The following is a 19,093-nucleotide window of genomic DNA, read 5'->3' on the forward strand; positions in this document are numbered from 1 at the left end:
AGTTTAAGACATGTGAGTTTTAAATTGACAGATCTTTACATCTTTCATAGTGAAAATTATCAGAATATACTCTGAAAGTTAAGTGATTCTTCCAAAGAGCAAATTTAACTTGACCTCCTAAATGGTACAGATTTGACACACCATTTAGAAGGCTAAAAGAAATACTGATTTACTTCTCTAAAGCAATACTGTTCAACAAAATTATAATGCAACTTACACACGTAATTTTGAATTTTCTAATAACTATGCTAAAATGATAAAAATACAATTTTAAAACACTTACTAAACATGCCAAATATTATTTCAACATGTAATAAATATCTTTAAAATATTTATTCTTTTACAAATTGTACTAAGTTTTCAAAATCCAGTATGCATTTCACACTTACAGCATATCACATTTTGAACTAACCACAACATCATGGTCCATAGTCAGAATGTGGCTACTGGCTACACTATTGAGCAGTATACTTTTTAAGTAATATTTTGAGATCTGACATACCACTCTGTTTATAATTAGTTCACATTCATGTCTCCTTTTTAAACTGAAATGGCTGTGACTACAAATATAAGCAAAACTGTTAATTCACTGGAAAAATCAGGATCAGATCCCCCTTATCTGGGAATCTGGTTAACACACACAATAAGTAGCAAATGGATTATTCCTTATTATGTCTCAAGTAGTCTTCAGAGATGGTGCTGATCAACATGTGCAAACACAATTTGTAGCAAAAACACAGGTTAAACACCAAAACATTTTTATATCAAAGCATAACACTGCCTTAATTATAGCATCCCTTCCCCTCACATTCTTGAGCACATACTTCTATGCAATTTATTTATAATTTTGCTCTCTAAATTTGATAAATTTTGTCAACCATACAGTCACCATTCAAAAATAAACAGAACACTATATAAGACACAAATGAAAACAAATCAACCAGCTACTTTTAATACAATTTGTCAAACAATCTTAAATTCTTGAGTTCCACTGAATTTGATTCTTCTCACAATTACAATTAATTTACTACTAAGAATTTTCCCAAGTCATTAGGATATTTGCTTAAAATGTAAATAATTCCAACAATGTGTTTTCTAGAAAATAACAACTACAACCATAGCTTAGCACATAAAATTTGTCCTTTAGGCAAGTTACTGAATAAATCAAACAGATACAACTATACTCTTGTTTAATGCTATTACATTTTGTAACACCATATTCAACAATTTCTAAATTTGGAAAATCAATTCAGATTGCACACAAGCACTAACTTTAAAACTTAAAACCTTACAGGTTTCTACAAAATACTTGTGAATAAATATAATCCACAGAAAAACAACAGAAAAATCAACACCACTCAAACAAATCTCAGCAAGAAGCACAAGATCAGTATATTCATAAGTACAGAATATACGATACATGCTAAGAGTATTTTTCTCCTAATTTAATTTAATTACCTAGGCAATTTTTGTTTAAAGCACTTGCAAAGCTTTAAGGAAGCAAACATAGCTAGCTAGCCTCTTCTGCTGCACATACATACAAGGATAATACATTCATCTCCTAATATTGTTTCCACAATTTAGAAATCAAAACAACAAACTTTGTTTCTTACCTGCAGTTAGGAGAGGATTAAGGGTTATTTCAGCTAGATCCTTCTCAATTCCCTTAGTGAAATGGGAACAGACAAAAAGGATTTGAGACAGTCTAAAGAATAACCAGAAAATAAGAATGCCCTCTACCATCATGCAGGTAAATGAAGGCTGGTTTTGCCTTCAGTAATGCTAACATGGCTGCTTCCTCTTCGTTCTCAGAGGCATAACCCAAACTCCTTAACAGAAAATTGCAGCTTTTTTCTCACTTGCTACTGTAAATAGGTAAGTCATTTACACCTGATTTGAGAAAGTCCTCCACTACTACTCAACAAAACAATATAAAATCTATTTTAAAACTCTTTTTACCAAAGAAATTCTCTTTGAAGCTTATATGCAAATGAGACAAAACGGAAGGAGGAAAAACACTAGAATATTTTTGACAATGACTTCAATCCACTTTTACTGTGGTAAAAATTAGAAAGCTATTGCAAGAGCACATTAATAGTTTTGTCAATATTTTATCTGTTTAAAAAAAAGTTTAAAATTTACAAATAACTTTAACAATGAAAAACTTCCAAGGACTATTTTAGCAATCTTACTTAACCATTTCTTTTCTCTGATCTTAGGTACAGCATGTAAATTTAAATTCCATACTGTTGGAGGAAAGAGGGCCTTGAGGTAAGGGGAAAAAGCATTTCTCTGATTTTCTTGAAATTTACAATGTTTTCAAAAGTTGTTTAATGTTCTCTCCACAAGATTACAACACACTGAGAAGAATTTTAAATTATTTCAAAGACTGCTGCTATTCAATATAATATTCTCAAGTTCATTAGTGTTTGATTAATGGTGCAATGACGGTGAAAATATATAGAAAAATAAGAACATGAATCACTATAAAATGCAATGATTGATCAGTTTTTATATTCTCTTTTTCTTTTAGTTGTGATCAATGAAAAACAACAAAACATCACCATTAGGTAATGCTATAGGTACCTTTTATGTCTGATACAAGAGTTCTACTCAATACAACCACTATCACTGATGGAGTCCCATTGATGGATTTTTTTGCCATCATAGAAAATAAAAGTCAGCAGGAAACAAATAATCTTTCACTTCCAACCAACAAAATGTTTTTTCCTGCTGTTGATTTTCAATACTATGTCAAGAACATCCACAAGTTTTAAAGATGTGCAAAGTTTTAACAGCAAAGTGACACCTGAGATTGTTAATGGCTACTTTTCAGTTTTATTTGTTCTCACAAGAACAAGGAGGGATGACTACAAAAAAATTGTACCTATTATGCAGAATTTAAAGACTTGTTTGTAAAACTAAGCAAATTTAAAATCTGCTTTCAAAAAAAGCCAAGGTCTGACATTCAACATTTTTTTAGCAAATATAAACTTTTTTGATCATTTCCTTTCATGAAAAGTTACACATTTCCTTTTATGAAACTGCCACCACAGATGCCTGGACGGACACCCACGTGGACACGTGCTAATTTCACTCAAGAGTATAACTCACAAAAGGAAACATCCCCAATGTACCATCTAATTCAGTTTCACAAATTTTCCTTGCCAACTCCTTAAACTCTCAGGATGAGAATTCAGTCTCTAGGACTCTTGCTGAAATTACCAAAGTACAGAATAAGTTTGCTTAGAAGCATAATTTTAGTGAGGACATTTTCATGCTCCCTAAAGGATGACAATTCATTCAAGTACAAATAAAACTGGTCATGAAGTATTTCTGGAGTATTGTTCTTGATGTAAAAATAAAAGCATCTAATTGCTGGGAAGACAACCTGACAATGTTACCTTTTAGCACTAGTGGATAACTTACCAGTGGTTTTGCTAGAGAGTTTGGTGCTCTTCTTCCGATGGGTGGCAGAAGGTTGTTTCTTCATGATCTTCAGGCTCTGGAGCAGCAGGGTCTTGCTGGTTCACATCTGAACTGCCACTGCTGGTGCTGGGGCTGTCATCATCATCGCACATTTGCTTATCACTGGCCATCTTCATGAAGTTGTCACTTGGAAAACTTTTTTAAAGAGAAAAGGGAAGAAATGTTAATCTAAGAAATCAATCAACAGCTTTTCCTTACCTTAATATTATTCCCAAATTGTATCTTTATAAAAAGGCTTCAAAAGTGTTCACATTTATTGTATGAAAATGTTACTGGGGATAGGATGAGTCTTACAATGCCAGCTCTCAGGGATTGTCCGAAATCACCCACTCACATTTTTTTCCATTCCTTGGATAATCTATCAATTGTCTACTTTCTCAGAAGGCATGAAAAAGATTTGCCGGGGAACTTAAGGCAAGGAGTATTAACAAGATATGACACACTGTAAATAACAGGTTTTTATGAAAAATGTTAAAAAGTCACTACACATCTAAATATTCACAGACTGACATGGTCAGAGCTACCAAATTCCCTTTCCCAGAGGAAAACATTCCCTGTTAACCGCTCATATGCTTATTTAAGGTGAACATCCCTCTTCTATGCACGTAAAACCTTTAAAAACTACACTGGGAAATTTAAAACTCAACTAACAAGCTGCCCTAGCCTTTTCCAGGGCCAGCAGTGAAGATTCATCCAGCCGCCACCATGGGAAAAGCAAAATCCAAACTGCACTTTCTGCAAAGCTCCCCACATCACCAAGGTTCCTTGCTCAATCTTTACATCACGGGGGACATTTTATCCAAAATTAACCAAAAAGAAGGGTAAAAGCCCAGGGAAAAACAACGAAGCCCCAAGAACTGCAACAAATGTCCGCGGCCCTTTGTGGGGAAGGCCGCCCATGGACAGCTTGCAGCCCAGCCGCCAAGTAATAGGAGCAGTCAAAAGGCCCCACAGCTCAGGGACACCGGTGGGGTGGACGCCTGGTGTGAACGTAGCTGCCGCTGCCCTAACTGCCCACCCCCCAAGACCCCAGCCCCGCTGCCCTACCTTGCCGCCTGAAGGAAGCTGCCGCCCCCCCCTACTGCCCCCCACGTGGTCCCCAGCCCCGCCGCCTTACCTGCAGCGGGAAAGAAGTTTCCCCTGCCACTGCCCTGGCTGAAGCCCACGGGGACACCATTCCCGCTGCCCTACTTCCTGGCAGGAATGAAGCTGCCGCCGCCGCTACCACAGCCCTAGCTGCCCCCAAAGCCGACCTCAGTCGCAGAGGCAGGAACCAGGCTGCGGCAGGAACGCGAGGCCGCTGATGTCGCCCCCCGCCCCCCTGGCTGCCACCCCTACACCGACCCCCACGCTGACCCCCACCCTCCCTCTCCCTTACCTAGCAGCAGGAAGGAAGCAGCCAACGCCACCCAGGCCGACACCCACAGGAGCCCAGACCCGCTGCCTTACCTCGAGGCTGGGACGCCGTCGCCGCCGCCCCACCACGGCCGCCCCGCTGCCGCTGCCGCCCATGCAGACCCCAGCCTGGTGCCTTACCTCGACGCCTGAAGGAAGCCAAGGCCGCTCCCCTCCACTGCCCCCACGGGGACTCCAGCCCCGCTTACACTGGTGGGAAGGAAGCTGCCGCCGCCACTCCCAGGATGCCCCCCACGTGGACCCCAGCCCCTATGCCTTACCTCGCGGCCAGAAAATGAAGCTGCTGCCGCCACCGCCCCAGCTGAAGTCCACGCGGACACCATCCCTGCTGCCCTACTTCCTGGCGGTAACAAAGCTACTGCCGCTGCTACCATAGCCCTAGCTGCCCCCAAAGCGGCAGCAGGAACGAGGCGGCGGCAGGAAGGAGGCGTTGGCAGGAATGAGGCGGCGGCCGCCCCCGCTGCCTTACCTCGCAGCAAGAACAAAGCTGCTGCTGCCACCAAGGCTGACGCCCACAGGAGCCCAGACCCGCTGCCTTACCTGGAGGAAGAATGAAGCTGCGGCGGACCCCAGCCTCGTGCCTCACCTCGCTGCCTGAAGGAAGCCGCCGCCGACCCCCTCCACTGCCCGCATGCAAACTCCAGCCCCCCTTACTTAAGGCCCGCTTACATTGCGGTGGGAAGGAAGCTGCCGCTGCCACGCCCCGGTTGCCCCCCACTAGGACCCCAGCCCCGACACCTTACCTTGCAGCCAGAATGAAGCTGCAGCCGCCGCCTTGGCTGACGACCACCGGACCCAAGCCCCGCCAACTTACCTCGCTGTGGGAAGGAAGGTTGTAATTGACAGAATGTTCCAACATTTTAAGTTAGTTTGTAAAGTCCTTCTGCAAATGGTCCGGTGGCCCAAATGATACAGTTCCGCTGCAGCCGCCCTGGCTGACCACCAAGCGGACCCCAGGCTCCTCCCCCGCCCCTTACCTTGTGGCAGGAAGGAAACTGCAGCCATTGTGGCGCCCGCGCCCCCCCCCCACCCGCTGCCCTCCACGGGGACCCCAGCCTCGCTACTTCACACACCTTCCTTTTTATAATCTCCCATCATCCTTGAATTACACTATACCCAGGGATAGAAAGGGTGCTATCTGTCTAGAGCATCTCACTGCAAACTCTTTCACACAGTAGTCTCTACCCATCCTGCACTCACTATCAGTAACATTTTAGCAGAAAGACAGTACCTGTAAAGGCTCAGTTCTTTCACTAGACAACACTTGCATGTTCAAAGTAAGTCATTCCATCAATGCAAAAAAAAAAAAAAACCTCAACCACCAATGTCTATTTCTGTCAAATATTACCTTTGAATTGATGATTTAATTTATTTTAAAATGAATTATTAAATTTATAAGAAAATCTTTATGTATGAATAATATGTTGGAGATTGCTTAAATTGGGAAACAACTTAATGACCTAAAAACCACTGTCTGATTTTTTTGTATGTATATATTTTCTTTTTTAAAATTTAATTTGTAATATATAACAAAAGAATGGCTTAAAATCCATATTACACCTATAGAGCACATTTTATTTTGTATCTCTGGTTGTACACAAAGTAGAGTCTTATCCTTCTGGCTTCATACATGTACTTCGGGTAATGAAAACCATCACATTCCACTGCCTTTCTTACTCATATACCCCCTTCCTTCCCCTCTACCCCCTTTTCTCCTTTGCTTTATCTGGAGTCTAATTAATCCTCCCATCCTGCCCCCTCCTACAACATGTTATGAATTAGTATCCTTAAATCAGAAAAATAATTTCACATTTGTTTCTTGTGGATTGGAAAATTTCACTTAGCATTATATTCTCCAGCTCCATCAATTTACCAGAAATTGTCGTAATTTTATTCTCTTCTAATGCTAAATAATATTCTATTGTGTGTGTATATATATATATGTGTATATATATATATATATGTGTATATATATATATATATATATATATATATATATATATAATCACATTTTCTGTATCCATTCATCTAATGAAGGGAATCTAGGTTGGCTCCACAGTTTAGCTATTGTGAATTGTGCTGCTATAAACATTGATGTGGCTGTGTCCCTGTAGTATTCTGTTATTAATTCCTTATGTACAGAACAAGGATTGGGATAGCTGGGTCAAATTGTGGTTTCATTCAAAGTTTCCCAAAGAATCTCCATACTGCTTCCAGATTAGCTGCACCAATTTGAAATCCCACCAGCATTGTACGAGTATGTGCATTTTACCCACATGCTCGCCAACAATTATGTAGTTTATATTCTTAAATGAATGGAGTAAGATGAATTCATACAGTCGTTTTAACTAGCATTTCTCTAATTGCTAGGAATGTTGAACAATTTTTCATGTATGTGTTTATAGATTGTATATCATCTTCTCATCTTCTGAGAAGTATCTGTTCAATTTCTTGGTCATTTGTTGATTGGGTTATTTCTTTTTTTTCTTTTAAAGATTTTTTAGTTCTTTATATATTCCAGAGATTAGTTCTATATCTGATTTGCATGTGGTAAGAATGTGTTTCCAATTACTAGGCTCTCTAATCACTTCACTGATTATTATTATTTTTTTTTTGCTAAGAACAGTTTTAGTTTGCATTCATCCTATAAATTGATGCTTAATAGTAATTATTGGGCTATGGATTATTATTTAAAAAGTGGCGGAATAAATAGATATGATGGAGATTCGGGCCTACTTTTTCTTCTAAGAGAAATAGTATCTCTGGTATAATTTCTATGTCCTTGATTCAATTTGAGTTGAATTTTGTGCATGGTGAGACATAGGGGTTTGATTACATTTTATTGCATATGAATTTCCAATTTTTCCAGCATCATTTTTTGAAGACACTATCTTTTCTCCAATGTATATTATTGATGCCTTTGTCAAATATAAGATAACGGTAATTATGGGAGTTAGTCTCAGTGTTATCTATTCCGTACCATTGTTATACGAGTCTATTTCGGTGCCAACACCATACTGTTTTTGTTATTATTAATATGTAGCATAGTTTAAGTTCTGGTATTGTGATGTCTGCTTCACTCTTCTTGCTAAAGATTGCTGTAGCTATCCTGTGTCTCTTATTTTGCCAGATAAATTTTATGACTGCTTTTTCTATTTCTATGAGGAATGTCATTGGAATTTTGATTGAAATTGCATTAAATCTGTATAATGCTTTTGGTGGTATGGTCATTATACAACATTAATTCTGTCTATCCAAACAAAAAAAAAGGTAAATCTTTCCATCTTCCCATGTTTTATTTGATTGTTTTTCTTAAGATTGTTTAGTTTTTATTGTAGAGGTCTATCACCTCTTTTGTTAAGTTGATTCTCAAGTATTTTATTATTATTTATGATACTATTCTAAATGGGGTAATTTTGTCATTTTTCTTTCAGTGGATTTGTCACTAATATAAAGAAATGCCTTTGATTTATGAGTGTTGATTTTGTAGCCTGTTACTTTTCTGAATTGTTTTCCTAATTCTAGCAGTTTTCTGATGAAATTTGATGGGTCTTCTAGGTATGTAATTATATTGTCAACAAATAGTGCTAATGAGTTCTTCTTTACCTATAGATAGTCCATTAGTTTCTTCCATCTGTTTAATTGCTCAGGATACTGTTTCAAGAACTATATTAAATAGAAGTGGTAAAGGAGAGCATCCCTGTCTTTTTTCAGTTTTTAGAGGAAATGCTTCCATTGTATGGTTTTGTGTTCTAGAATAATGCTACTTAATGTTGTGGCCATGGCCATGTAATCCATTGAAGGAACAAACTCAGTTGTTTGTCATAATATCTATATGCCAAAATATTATTTGCTTGAAGCTAAAGATTAGACAGGAAAGGTACAGAACATTTCCATAATAGCAAAAAATATTGAATGATGATGTTCTATAAATTACAAGGTGCAAATACTATGGACAATATGACCTATTTAGAGTTCAGATTTAGTATCTTGCCACAAATTCATAGTGTTAACTGTGTTCTGATATAAATTTTTGCTAAAAAGAATTAATAAATAAATAAAATAGAGTGGTGTGGATACAGCCATCAGGTGCTAATTTTAAGAATTCTGTTCCAGATAATCTTCCAGGTTGTACCTGAACTCTTCTAATCACAAGATTCCAAGCACCTCCCTTAATGGCCCCATCCCATTATGGTAAATGCCAGCAACTCTTAAAATGTCCATCAGAATGCCTCTTACCTTCTAGGCTAATGAGGGAACTGGCCAGGAAGATGACCACTGCCACTCCATATAAGTCCTGTGAATGGGCATTCATTGTCATTCTATGAGTATGACTCTGCTGGCATTGGGACCACACTTAGAGAACCTCTGCTCCAGAATACTCCAATATTTAGAAGATTTGGCTGGTTTTAGAACAGGTAGTAGAAGAACATGACTCATAAGCCAATTGCTTTACAAGTAGAAGATGTTGGTGAAATAAGACACATATGACCACCACCACCACCACCACCAACAACAACAACATAAAGCCCTCAAATTGCTTATTGCATAAATAATTGGGACACAATACTCCAGGTCATTTTTAACGACTGACATCACATTTTTAAAATTTTTATTACCTAAGGCTTTATAAATATCTCAATCTCCCAATATCTATTTATCTCTCTCTCTCTCTCTCTCTTTCTAAATCTCTCTCAATCTCTCTCTCCCTCCCATCCTCTCCCTCCTCCTCCCTCCCTCTGTCTCCCCCTTCCTCACTCCTGCTCTGTGCTCATTCACACCATAAGAAGGGGCCAAGAAAAAGAAGGTCATATCAAACCCCTGGCCAGCCAACATGGGCTGTTTCCTCATGGGAATGGGTCCTGGTTTAGATTGTAATTGACAGAATGTTCCAACATTTTAAGTTAGTTTGTAAAGTCCTTCTGCAAATGGCCCAAATGATACGGTTTCCTCCTGGTTTTCAATAATGCCACCAAATGCAGAGTGGCTAGGTTTTCCAATACAGACCTTGAGCTGAATATTACAAGGACCTCACCATGCACAGTGATGTTTATGGCAGGGAGCAAAAAGGGCCACAGTCCCAGCCCTATGTTTTAATCATACTGATACGTACTTGAGAGGTGGACGACTTCCCGCCACTTCTATTTCCAAGTGGGGGCTGGGAATGACCAGAATAACTGAGTAAATATAAAATCACAGGGAAAATAATTCATTTCATAATGACAACTTCATTAAATCTGACAGGCACTTTCAGCACAATATTCTAAAACATTTGTAAAAAGTTCATTAGGTTTCTCTATAACACTATGATGTGGACTTACTATTTATTTTCTGCAGATGAGGAAACTGAAGCACAGAGAGATGAAGCACTTTGCACAACATCATGCACCTGGTGAGTTATGGTTGGAAGCTGTGCAGCTGTGACCCCAGAGTATCGCTGGTGTCTCATAGTAAATAATAAGAATTAGGAGCATCCTCTGCTGGCTATCTCTGCTGGCAGCACCTCTTTTCACCCACGTGCCACTTCTTTCCACTATCAGTTCAGGAGATTCTGGTATCTCATCTTGGGGTGAAGTCCCTAGCAGCACCTCCCCAACCGTAAGAATCTTCTAGGCAGAGTCATGGAACTAAGGCCAGGTGATTATATCGGATGTCAGGACTGCTGTGGTGGAGGCAAAGATGGAGACATGCTGGACTTTCATTTCACTGGATTTGAACTGGAAATAGGCAGTTTTGGAAGTACCCAACACCTTGTCCCTGCAGAGGGAGACTGGCTACTGGAATGATTATGAAATCTGCATTGAGAACAACCAGAACTGCAAAGTGGGTCCTGTTGGCATCCAAAAGCCTAAATCAAGCTGGGCCTGCTGCTGAAACCTGTGCTTCCACGTTGCACATTTAGAAAATCTTTCCCTTTACTGTTTAAGTTGGTTAAAGTCTATCTTCTATCATTGTAATGGAAAGAGCTCTACCTGAGAGAGGCTGGCCCCTCAAAAAACATGGTTTGGTCCAAATAATAACCCAGTGCTACCCATAAATAAAAGCCCATCTGCATGCTCCATATGCTCCAGTCCCAGTGACACAAATCCCAAAGGCCATTTCCTGGCCAAAACTTTCTCAGGATGCACCAGGCAGAATAACCTGTCACTGCTCTTGGTTGTGACCATACAAAACTTGTAGCTACTTAGTACTTATTTTAATCTACCTTGAAATACACTGAGGTATATCTAAAACTCATTCATCAACATTTATCAAATGCTTCTGATGTGCTACATCTTCTTTAGGGCACAGAAATTTGGGCAAAATAATGTTAATCAATATCTAACCCTTTTCCAACATTGTGGGATCAAAACACTAGAACAAAGGTAAAAAGAGGTTAAGGTCTAGTTAATTAACACCCTACAGCAACGACCTTGCCTGTCACAGGAGCAAGAGCAAGAGCAGCACTATAATGATGCTACTGACACTCCTCTCTCACCTTTCCACTGCTTACAAGAGACACTTAACAGACTAATGATGTCCAACTCCATCATGTGGCATTCATTCCACTTGACAAACAATTGTGCTGTTTCAAGTTATTTGTTTAAAGATGCATACTTGAAAGCAGAGAAAGACAGTATAACCTGTAGACTATGTACTTAAAATTAATTTTATCCATTCCAGTTATTCATTACTATAAGTCCACCTCAATGAACTGTGGGCTTGAGGAGTTCTGTCAGTACTCCTAATTGAAAGCTAGTTGAAAGTTCAAAAGTAGAAAAAAATGCCATTCACCAAAACCAGGTAATTTTCTTGGTTTAACTTACCGAGTATCTAACTTCCAAGTACTGAGATTTTTCGGGAACATCAGGTATCTCAAAAGCATAATTCTTTTCCACTGTCTGGATAAGTAGATGTTTTAAAAAATCATTAAGACAAAAAAGTTTTCAAACTCAAATTAGCCAGCATTACATAAATAATACATTTTCCTATATTAAATCATCAGGAATCTAGCATCCTTATGGGACACAAGAGTAATTAAAGCCAAAAAGGTATCCTTTCACCTTTCAACTAGGACTAAGACTCATAGTGACAATGTTAAAAAGACTTCTCTTAGACACTACAGAAATCAAAATATTTACATTCAAATAGGAGCAAGAAGAGATTTTTTTTACAATGTTAATGCATTAAATCATTTGTCAAGAGACAGGTTGTGGCACATGCCTATAATCCCAGCTACTCTCAGAAGTCTGGGTAGGAGAATCGTGAGTTTAAGTCCAGAGCTATACATGCCTCACTGATAAAACATAGCAAAACATTGTCTCAAAAAATAAAAATTATTTGTTACTAATTGACATTAAGCAACTCCATCTTGCTAGAATAATCAACATTATAATTATAGTTCATATGTAGTAAGCATTGGCTATGTGTCAAGTACTATTCTAATCATTCAATATGAATCAAGAGATTTAACCCTTTTGACAATGCTTGCAATAGGGCCTCATTTGTCAAATAAAGAAACAGGCACAGGGAAGTCACTTGGCACTTGTTCACAGTCAGATACTAGTAAGCAGCAGGGCTAAGACTTAAATCACAAGCAACCTGACTCTAACATTCATATGCTTCACCATTACAACACATTGTCTCTGGAATTTTATGTTTTTAGTTTTTGTTTGCAGTGCTAGGAATCAAACCCAAGGCCTTGTGCATTATTACTTGTGGAAATTTAAAGAAGTAACTCAGCCACAATCCAAAACTTAAGTAGTTAAGAGTGTTAGCTGTATCTTTTGCAACTCAATCCTCCCTTTCTTTCCAACACTACTAACTTCCCATATTTTTAGTGGGCTACAGACCCCACAATTATGGCCAAAGGCATCAATATCTCACTAAAATCAAAATATAGTTTCTTTTTTTAGGGGCATTCTCCACTGAGCTATATCCCCAGCTATTTTTATTTTTTGAGACAGGGTCTCACTAAGTTACTATGGTTGGTCTCAAACTTGTAATCCTTCTGCTTCAGCCTCCCAAGTCACTGGAATCAGAGGCATGTGCCACCAACACCAGTTTGGACAATTTGTCATACATATCACGAATATAAGACTTTCATTCTATCAGAAATAACATCATAGTCCCTGATTTTTAAAACTAAAACTTACTTAACCTTCTAATCAAAACGCATTGGCAATAACTAATTATAAAATCAAAATGTTTTCTTTGCCATTTCAGATTAAAAACATGAAATGTAAGCATTTAAAGTAATTTGCTTTGAGTTATCTATATATTCAAATTCATGACCATTATTTTACAAGCAGTTTAAAAAGAAAGCAAAATATTTTTAAAAATCTAACACAGTTTTTATATTCATGCCTATGAGATTTCCATTCTATGAATTAGAGATATGCAGAAGGCACTTTGTATGAAGTAGATATGCAATACCTATTTACAAAATCAAGACATTAACAAACAACAAATTAAGAAAGCTGGACAAAAATTTACAACCAAATACAAACCTTGGACTTGAACTTCATAATTTTATATTTTGCTGCTATTCTTTCATCAAATTCATCGTAAACATCCTTCATTGTAACTGGAATTTCTGTTTCCTTCCCTGTATTTAGATCAATTTTTTGTTCTCCCGTGGGAAGGAGAAAAGGGAGAAAAAGTATCTGTACATAAGATCTTCTTAACCACCAGAAACCCAAGTTTAAAACAGTTTTCATCCTCACCCATTTAAAAACTTAATAGCACAGTCTCAACAATGAGTTCAGAGGCAAAACAATCCCTAAAAAATACTAAACCCAATGGCCAATTCCTCCCAAAGCATCATAAAGCAAGGCAAAGATGATCAATGCTAAGAAACAATGGGAAAATAAGCATTATAAATCCTAACCAAGATGCTCCACAATTCAACAGAAATGGGGAGGGGCTGATACTGGGAGAGAGCTGGAGATATTAAAAGTCCTAATAAAGAAGAAGCAAATGGAACTGATCTTGTTAAATGGCCACAGGGGAAATATTACAGCTGCCTATGCAACAAGAGCAGGAAAACTGGGCCAAATGCCATGTCACGTTTTAGAGCCTTAGAGTCCCAAGCCCAATTATTATGGAAATGAGGAGTAAGGGAAATATAACGTTCTGTATTAAAACTCAGACACTTTTACTCTAACAAGTTGAAAAACTGAGTTCAACTTCATTTCTCTAATTTTCCCATCCTCTATTGGAATTGCTGACAATCAGTGGTCATGAAGCAAGGAGTAAGAAAGAATTGGGGTTGTGAAGAACTGCTACCCTACTGAAGGACAGGGTTGACCTTGGAATAGAGAATGGGTGCCATATATAATTACTGAAATCTCAAAGCTAATCACTAATGCTTACCATTTCACGGGGAAGGAAGAACAGCGTTCGCTCAATGTTTTTCACCATGACACAACAGCTCACATGGGTCTGGGCTGATTCAATAAAAACTTTTCCAAACAGAAATACCACACCTGAAAGAATAAGGGAAAACTTAATTGAAATTGAAAAGAAAACATTTCAATTACACCAAATCATAGGAACAACATAAATGCTCACTGAACATGTCCACACATTTATACCTTTGTGATAACATTCTGACAGCAAACATATATAAAACCAGTTCTTTGTTTTTAAAATATTTATTTTTAGTTGTAGTTGTACACAATACCTTCATTTTATTTATTTACTTTTATGTGCTGAGGATCCAACCCAGGGCTGCACACATGTAAGGCAAGCACTCTACTGCTGAGCCACAACTCCAGCCCCAAAACCAGTTCTTAACTCAGTACTTATGCCATAGTACACTATCACAGTGGTACAACCCCTGAGAGAAAGGGGATAGAATAATTCTCTAATTTAGTATAAACAGTTTCCCTATAACCAGTATTATCCAGATTAAGAAAAACAAAACAACTATTGTCCAACAAGTCTGCTATTACAACCGCTGCTGCCAGCGTCCACGCAGCTCCGCGGCCCTCTGTGGGGAAGGCTGCCCACGGACAGCTAGCTGCCCCAGCCGCCAAGTAATAGGAGCAGCCAAAAGGCCCCGCAGCTCGGGGACACCGGTGGCGTGGACGCCTGGCGTGAACCTAGCTGCCGCTGCCGCCGCCGCTGCCCTAACTGCCCACCCCCCAGGACCCCAGCCCCGCCGTCCTACTTTGCGGCCTGAAGGAAGCTGCCGCTGCCCCTACTGCCTCCGACGCGGACCCCAGGCCCCCGCCTTACCTCGCAGCAGGAATGAAGCTGCCGCCGCCAGCGCCCCAGCCAAAGCCCACGGGGATGGTGTCCTACTTCCTGGCGTAAACTTAACTGCCTCCACTGCCGCCCTAACTGCCCACCCCCCAGGACCCCAGCCCCGCAGCCCTACCTTGCGGCCTGAAGGAAGCTGCCGCCGCCCCTACTGCCCCCGACGCTGACCCCAGCCCCACTGCCTTACCTCGCAGCAGGAATGATGCTGCCGCTGCCACTGCCCTGGCTGAAGCCCTCGCGGACACCCCTTCTTCCCGGCGGGAACGAAGCTGCCGCCGCAGCTACCACAGCGGACCTCAGTCGCGGCGGCAGGACCGAGAACGAGGCAGCAGCGGCAGGAACGAGGTGGCAGCGGCAGCTGGAACGAGGCGGCGGCAGGAAAGCGAGGCCGCTGAAGTCGCCCCCCGCCCCCCTGGCTGCCACCCCCACGCCTACCCCCACTCCGACCCCCACCCTCCCTCTCCCTTACCTCGCGGCAAGAAGGAAGCAGCCGCCGCAGCCACCCAGGCCGACACCCACAGGAGCCCAGACCCGCTGCCTTACCTCAAGGCTGGAAAGAAGCTGCCGCTGCCGCTGCCCCTGCCCCTGCTGTCGCCCATGCAGACCCCAACCTGGTGCCTTACCTCGCCACCTGAAGGAAGCCAACGCGGCTCACTACCTTGCCGCCTGAAGGAAGCTGCCGCCGCCCCTACTGCCCCCCACGCGGACCCCAGGGCCCCCGCCTTATCTCGCGGCGGGAATGAAGCTGCCGCCGCCACCGCCCCAGCCGAAGCCCACAGGGACACCATCCCAGCTGCCCTACTTCCTGGCATGAATGAAACTGCCGCCACCGCCCTAACTGCCCACCCCCCAGGACCCCAGCCCCACCGCCCTACCTTGCCGCCTGAAGGAAGCTGCCGCCGCCCCTACTGCCCCCCACGTGGTCCCCAGCCCCGCCGCCTTACCTGCAGCGGGAATGAAGCTGCCGCTGCCACTGCCCTGGTTGAAGCCCACGGGGACACCATTCCCGCTGCCCTACTTCCCGGCAGGAACAAAGCTGCCGCCGCCGCTACCACAGCGGACCTCAGTCGCGGCGGCAGGACCGAGAACGAGGCAGCAGCGGCAGGAACGAGGCGGCGGCGGCAGGAACGCGAGGCCGCTTAAGTCGCCCCGCGCCCCCCTGGCTTCCACCCCCACGCCCCCCTGGCTGCCACCCCCACGCCCCCCTGGCTGCCACCCCCACGCTGACCCCCATGCGGACCCCCACCCTTCCTCTTCCTTACCTCGCGGCAAGAAGGAAGCAGCCGCCATAGCGAGGCGGTGGCAGGACCGAGAACGAGGCAGGGCGGCAGGAACGCGAGGCCGCTGAAGTCGCCCCCCCCACCCCCATGGCTGCCACCCCCATGGCTGCCACCCCCATGGCTGCCACCCCCATGGCTGCCACCCCCATGGCTGCCACCCCCATGGCTGCCACCCCCATGGCTGCCACCCCCATGGCTGCCACCCCCACGCCCCATGGCTGCCACCCCCACGCTGACCCCCATGCCGACCCCCACCCTCCCTCTTCCTTACCTCGCGGCAAGAAGAAAGCAGCCCCAGCAGCCACCCAGGCCGACACCCACAGGAGCCCGGACGGCTGCCTTATCTCAAGGCTGGAAGGAAGCTGCCGCTGCAGCTGCCCCTGCCGTCGCCCATGCAGACCCCAGCCTGGTGCCTTACCTTGCCACCTGAAGGAAGCCAACGCGGCTCCCCTCCACTGCCCCCCACGCGGACTCCAGCCCCGCTTACATTCTTTTTACTTGAAATGAAAGCAATAAGAGAAGTGGAAATCCTAATGTGATTCTTGGTAATGGTCAGAAATGCTTTTGACTTCATTTATTCTGATTTTGATATTAATATATAGACCAGAAAACAAAAAAATATTGAGTGATTGCGTAAATTTTTTCATTCCCATTATCATTATTATGGATAAGTATTTTTATGCTTTTAAGGTTTATTTATTTATAATTTGTCATTTTGATTTTTATAACCTTTTGTGGAATTTTGAAATATTTATATAATAAAAATGTTATGTCAACTATGAAAGTTTTTCATTATTTCTAATGCTATTTAGATCCTGTCCATCTATTTGAGACCTTTAGTGATTGCTAATTTTTTTTCAATGTTTTAGATAATTATCATGTTTGAGTGATTATCCTCCCTTGGGAAATTAAATGCTGTTCACAGTGAATTCATGGTTGTTTTCTTTTAAAATGCTGCTTTGAAATTTTCTCATTACATGCATGGTCTTAAAAAAATAATGCTGCTGAAGCACCAAAAAAAAAAGTGAAGGAGGAATAAAGACTTTCTTAGATAAAACCTGGGAGATTCATCATCAACAGACTTCCCCTGCAAGAAATGTAAAAAGCAGTTGTTCAAGCAGAAGGAAAATTAGATAGGTCAGAATTTGAGGTCTACATTTTAAAAAGCGCATTAGAGAAAGAATAACTGAAGGTAAAATTAACTCTATTACTATTTTTTGTTGCTCTAAAAGATAATTGTTTAAAGCAAAGTAGTAACTACATATTGGTTGATAATAGCATATGGAAAAGTGAAATGAATGACAGCTGTGTAAATAGGGAAGGGTGGGAGGAATGGGGAGTATTCACTTAAAAGGTACCTGTACTACAGTGTTATTTGGCAGTGGACTTAGATTGTTTTTAAATGTATATTGTAAACCCTATGGCAAACACTAAAAAATTTAAATATATATATATATATATATATATATATATATATATATATATATATATGTGATATGTCAAGAGAGGAGATAAAATGGAACCATATGAACTGTTCCACTGAAGCCAAAAAGAAGAAAAAAGAATAAATCCACCAAATAGAAAACAGTTGCACATGGTCAAAAATCACACGAAAAGATCCTCAACATCATTAGTCATCAGAGAAGGGCAAGTTAATACTCACAATGAGACACTACTATATACCCTCTAAGATGAAAATTAAAATAAAAACTGATTGCCTGGGGATGTACCTCAGTGGTAGAGTGGTAACCTAGCTTTGGTGAGATCCTTAATCCTTAGTACTGCAAATAAACAAAGCAAACAAATAAAATATAATTTGACAGTTCTGCTGAGAAATCTATGAGGATTGCTGGTGGAAATGTAAAGTTTCACAGTTTATTTTAAAACGAAACATACACTTATTATATGACTCAGCAATTTCAGTCTTATTTACCCAGAAGAACTGGAACCTGTTTTTCTGAAGACGTGCACAAAATTATAGAAATGGAGAACAGGTTAAGCCTGATGCAGTGGCACACCCTGTTTTCACAGCAATTCAATAGGCTGAGGCAGGAGGATTGCAAGCTTGAGACCAGCCCTAGAAATTTAGGGAGACCATATCTCAAAATAAAAAAAAATAAAAAGGGCTGTGGATTTGGCTTAGTAGTAAAGCATTCCTGGGTTCAATACCCAGTACAAAAAAAGGGGGGGGATGGAAAATAGGTAAGTGGTTGTCAGTGGCTAAGGATAGGGATAAGAAACAAGAGGGAAGTAAGTAGGCCTGAATAAAGGCAACATGAGGAATCCTTAGTGATAAAAATGTCCTATATCTTGACTATTACCAACATAAATATCCTAGTTGTGATGCAATACTATAGTTGTGCAAGTTGCAACCATTGGAAGACCCTGGGTAAAGAATATACATATTTGTGACCACACATTGTGTGACTGAATATTTAGGATACATGGGGTTTTTCTGTATTATATCCTGGAACTGTATACAAATTTACAATTATCTAAAAATAACATTTTAAAATGTAAGATACAAAGTATACATATAAAATATAATTTGGACAAAAATGCTTAAGAATGGGCCCATTGTATAAAAAAGGTACATTTATAAAAGTAAGTTATCAAGTATAGCTTAACCATTGATTATTGATGCCAGTGGAGGAAAATGAAAG

The 19,093-nt window shown here is 41.0% G+C and overlaps 1 long non-coding RNA gene across 1 annotated transcript; it reads right to left on the reverse strand.

The window, feature by feature from the left end:
* Positions 1-1,613: 1,613 nt before the first annotated feature.
* Positions 1,614-14,360, reverse strand: LOC144256285 (uncharacterized). Its single transcript, XR_013344060.1, has 5 exons — positions 14,260-14,360; positions 13,395-13,492; positions 11,712-11,786; positions 3,430-3,624; positions 1,614-1,665 (listed from the first exon to the last, which is right to left on the reverse strand). It is a non-coding gene; the product is annotated as an uncharacterized LOC144256285 (long non-coding RNA).
* Between the last annotated feature and the right edge of the window lie 4,733 nt (positions 14,361-19,093).

The sequence above is a fragment of the Urocitellus parryii genome, chromosome 7 (assembly GCF_045843805.1).
Source record: "Urocitellus parryii isolate mUroPar1 chromosome 7, mUroPar1.hap1, whole genome shotgun sequence".
NCBI lineage: Eukaryota > Metazoa > Chordata > Mammalia > Rodentia > Sciuridae > Urocitellus > Urocitellus parryii.